This window comes from Bos taurus, chromosome 20 (assembly GCF_002263795.3).
Source record: "Bos taurus isolate L1 Dominette 01449 registration number 42190680 breed Hereford chromosome 20, ARS-UCD2.0, whole genome shotgun sequence".
Classification (NCBI taxonomy): Eukaryota; Metazoa; Chordata; class Mammalia; order Artiodactyla; family Bovidae; genus Bos; species Bos taurus.
The window spans coordinates 17466318-17470834 of NC_037347.1; the positions used below are offsets into that span (position 1 = coordinate 17466318).

At 41.0% G+C, this 4517-nt stretch overlaps 1 non-coding gene across 1 annotated transcript; it reads left to right on the forward strand.

The window, feature by feature from the left end:
- The first annotated feature begins 4445 nt into the window (after positions 1-4445).
- On the forward strand, positions 4446-4517 carry TRNAR-GCG (transfer RNA arginine (anticodon GCG)). Its single transcript has one exon. It is a non-coding gene; the product is annotated as a tRNA-Arg (tRNA).

Below are 4517 nucleotides of genomic sequence, written 5' to 3' on the forward strand. Positions count from 1 at the left end.
ATATTTTATTTAATCTGATACATCCAAAACACATTAAAATGTATTTAATTTGTTTATGTTCTATATAAACATAAAGCACATTAAAATATATAAGGTGTTCAGTAGCCACAGATGGCGTGGCTACCACATTGGCGCCTGTAGGTCTAGAGGCATGACTGGACACAGTGATTCAAATGAGGCATCAGGACCCATTGCTCTCCTGTTTTTCTATTCTGCTCCTCCTCTGTTGGCTTCATTCTAAAAGATATTCTCCTCATGGTAGCAAAATGGCTGGAACAGAAACAAGCTACATCTTTTCAGGTCCAGATCCCATAACCAAAAGGAATTTCTGTCTCCTCCACAGTGAGAGCAAAGTCCTGAATCAGTCAGCTGGGTGTCCATTCTTGAAGCAATTTCTATAGTGAGGAAGCAGGATGAAGGCCCAGGTCACATGACCACCCATGTAGTCCCATTAAACCACCCATGCTGACAGTAAGGACAAGGGAAGGTCCTCAGAGGAAAAGCAGATGCTGTCACCAGAAAATTGGCTGGGGCTGGACAGAAAATATTTGAAACAGAAGCAAGCAAAAACATCAGAGGTCTTCTCCAACGATCAGCAGAGTACAGGTGGTAATAACTGAAGCCCAGGTGTTGATGAAACCTCGCAGGGGTACGTGGATAAAGGGCCAGAGAGGAGAGCCCTGAAGGACTTTCATCTCCTAAGGATGAGCAGAGAAGGAGGAGACTGAAAAGGGGGTATGAGGAAGAGCCATGAAACTGATGAAAAGAAGGTGGGGAAACTGCTAACTCAGAGATGCCAAAGTGAGACATTATTCTGAGGAGTCAATGGCATTTAAGGCAGCCAAGAATCAAGCAAGGTAAGTACCAAGAAGTAGTCAACATATTGAATGAAACATGGGCCTTAGACCTTGGCAAAAGCAGTTTAGGTGCAGCAGTGGTGCAGAAGATACCAATCAGTTGAGGGTAGGTCCAGTGGGAGGTAAGTAAATGTAGTCAAAGCATGAGGACTCTTTCAAGAAGTTTGGGTGTGAATAGGAGGCAACATCTAAGATGGTCATTTGAGGAGGCTGTGCTCATGGTCACATGCTGAGGGAGGATTTATTAAATACAACATAAATTATTAAATACACTGAATATGATTTATTTCAGCATTAATAATTTTACAGTAAAATGAAATAATATGCAGTACAGTGTAGAACTAGGTTTAATTTCTTCTTCAATGACTGGCACTGAAGCTTGGCTTTCTTGCCTTGGTTTTCTCATTTGTAAAATGGAAGCAGTTATGCTGATTTCATGGCTATCTTGGATTAAATGAGATAATGAATGTAAAAAAGTACTCAGTAAATGTAATTATTGTCATTGTTCCTCTTCACCAGCCACTGGTGAATAAACTATATTGTTATTTCCATGCTTTTGCATTTGGCTTAGAATGTTTCTTCCCTTCTGCCATTAGCCTGATGAACTCCTGCTCACCCTGGAATACCCCCCAAAAAAGTGGCTTTCTCTCTGTTGCTTGTCTGCTCCCCTGCCCACAGATGCCCTCAACCACAGATGAAGCAGGGCTTTGCTGTCCTAATTCTCCATTGCCTTTGAATTGCTCCTGTGAGCTGACCCACATTGCCATCTCCAATGCAGATCTATGCTGGTCTGCACCCACAAGGCCAGTTTCTTGTACTAAAGTGAATATTCTATCCTAGGTATCATGTCTTCCTGCCCATGACTCTAGAAATTCAGTCTTCATAATTCAAGGACCTTTCCTTTTGAACTATTCAGACTCGTTCGTTTGCATTTCTCTTTCTAGCTTTTTCTGTTCCTGTTGGTGACAGCACAATTCTGTGCAACACTGAAAACCTGGAGGTACAGTTCTCCATGTGTTGCCTTCAGATGACAAATGTATTCTGCTGGTGCCTTGGGCAAAACGCCTTCTCCAAAATACCACTGTCTATGAATACTTCCTCCAACAAAACTCTAGCTTCAGTTACAGGGTGAAGGATTTTATGGACAGAAGGAAAGCTGCATTTCTCCCTTCCAGATTACTCAAAAGTTCATTCCTCTGTGGCTGCTTTCTGTAATCCACTCTGTAATGCTGGTCCTGGGTCCTTCCTATTCCTTCCACCCTTCACTCAGCTTCTGCAGCCAGAGTTAGATCTACTCACTGCCTTCTCAGCAGCTTCTGTTACTTAACTCTTTCCTACTATCTTATTTGTCCCCTTATAGGACAGGGGCTTCTCTATGGTGCAGAGGAAGTGTAATGGGCTCAAGGAAGATTCTAACTTTGTATTTTCTATACTGTCTTCATGTTCTTTTTCTTTGAACATGTTCTACTTTTTAAATTCATTTAAACTACAAGAATAAAAGCCTGGAATATTTTTTCCAAGTCTGATTTTCTTTGTATATTCCTTCCTCTTGGGAAAAAATTAAATGTGATTTTTTTTTTTTTTTTGCATTCCTGACCTCCAGAAGCTGGAGTGCAGCTGTATGATGGGGGCAGTGGGTCAAATCCTGGGGATTAGTAATCTTCACCTTTCAAATGATGACAGCTCTTGAGTGACTTCCTTGGAAGCTTTGGTACACAAAAGAAGTTCAATAGAGAGCAGGTTTTGAATGTTGCCATTTTGTTGATTATTTCAATATACTATTAAGATATCATTGCTTAGAAACTGTTGAGAGGGATGGATGGGTCACTGGGTATAAGGAGATAGATATAAAGAAAAATCTTGGACACATCAAACTGGCTGTATTTATGAGACTAAATATTTTGCTTATTAGATGTATTTATCTCCTGATAGGAATTTCTTTATATTGAGAACCCAGAACATTCAGAAAGACTCTTTGCTGCTTATGAGGCATCATCCAGAATGCACAGTAGAGTGTCTGGAACATAGCAGAGCACAGTAAATGTTTATTGGGGGACCTAATGCTCCGTTTGGTCTGCTCAAGTCAGAGCCAGCTCCTCTGTGCTCTGTCCTTGTTAACAGACTCTCCCAGCCATGGAGGTAAACCAGAGCAGACTGATGGATTTCACCCAAAGCTGTTAATCCGTTAACAATTGGCTGTAAAAGTATGCTTATGGAAACAAAATGGGAAAACTAAAAACCAGATTTGCAGTTGCAGTGTAAAGATATAATTGCCATGTGTTGGAAGAAAGAAGGGCCCCTTGCAGATTGTAAATGTTATTTTCATACATGAAGAAAATGTCCTGGATTTAGTGAATTTTCTTTGGTCATCAGCAAAATGGAATTTCTGATTTAGAGCACCAAACTGATTTTTTTTTATTCTGCTGTTATTCACTTTTTTTCATCCAAACATTTGGGGAAAAAAAAAATAGGCCCCTGATAAATTGATCAGGCAATTCTAACTCTTACCAGCTTGTGATCTTGGGTAATTCACTTAACTTCCTGAGTCTTGATTTCCTCATTTGTAAAATGGGTATAAATATCTATTTGTGGGATGATTGGATGAGAGGATGTGTATAAAACATCTAGTAGAGTGCTTAGTACACAGAACAGTTATTCAAAAATAGCAGAAAACAACAGAATTTGCTTCCACAGTGCTGCTGCTCAATACTGGGTAGGCTTAAGCCCCTTGTATTATTCCTGACTCCAGTGAAGCAGAATCTATAGGATGTGTGTATATTGTACATGTGTGTGTGTACAGAGAGAGAGATTGACTTTATGGAATTGGCTCACACAGTTGTGGAGGCTGGCAAGTCTAAAATCTGTAGGGTGAGCTAGCAGGCTGGAGGCCCAGGAGAGAGAAAGCTAATGATGTTACAGTGGAAGTCCAAAGGCCGCCTGCTGCAGAATTCACTCTTGTTTCAGGAATGTCAGGCTTTAAACTGATTGAGTCCTACCCACAGGATGGAGGGCAATCTATTTTACTCAAAGTCTACTGATTTAAATGTTCATTTCATCCAAAAACACCCTGACATAAATATCCAGAACAATGTTTGAATGTGTATTTAGGCACTGTGGCCCAACCAAGTTGACACATAAAATTAACCATCACACTCCCTTTGTTTATTATCCAGTACTGCCTCAGATGAAAACAGCCTCCTGATGGGTCTTTCTGCTTCCACTCTTGCTTCCTACCAGTACATTTATAAACAGTAGCAAGAAACAACACTTGGATTCCTTCTTTCTCATGCTTAACTCCAATGGCCTCCCCTTGCACTTACAATTAAAGCCAGTTTCTTATCAGTGTTTATAAGGCATTGCATGTCCTGGTCTGCTCTGACCTCACTTTACTAGAACCATCTGTGGTTGCTCTCCTCCTGTGTCACTTAAGGTAATACCTGTCATTGTAACTGATAAAAACCTGGAATCTCAGTGACTTAACACAGCACAGGTTTATACCTTAGAGTGGTAGGCGATTTCTGACATGGCTACCAAAGATCCTTGCCTCCTGGTATTGATGCCTTAGTGTAATCCCTTCCCCTTTGGGCTTCCCTGGTAGCTCAGCTGGTAAAGTGTCTGCCTGCGATGCAGGAGACCCTGGTTCAATTCCTGGGTTGGGAA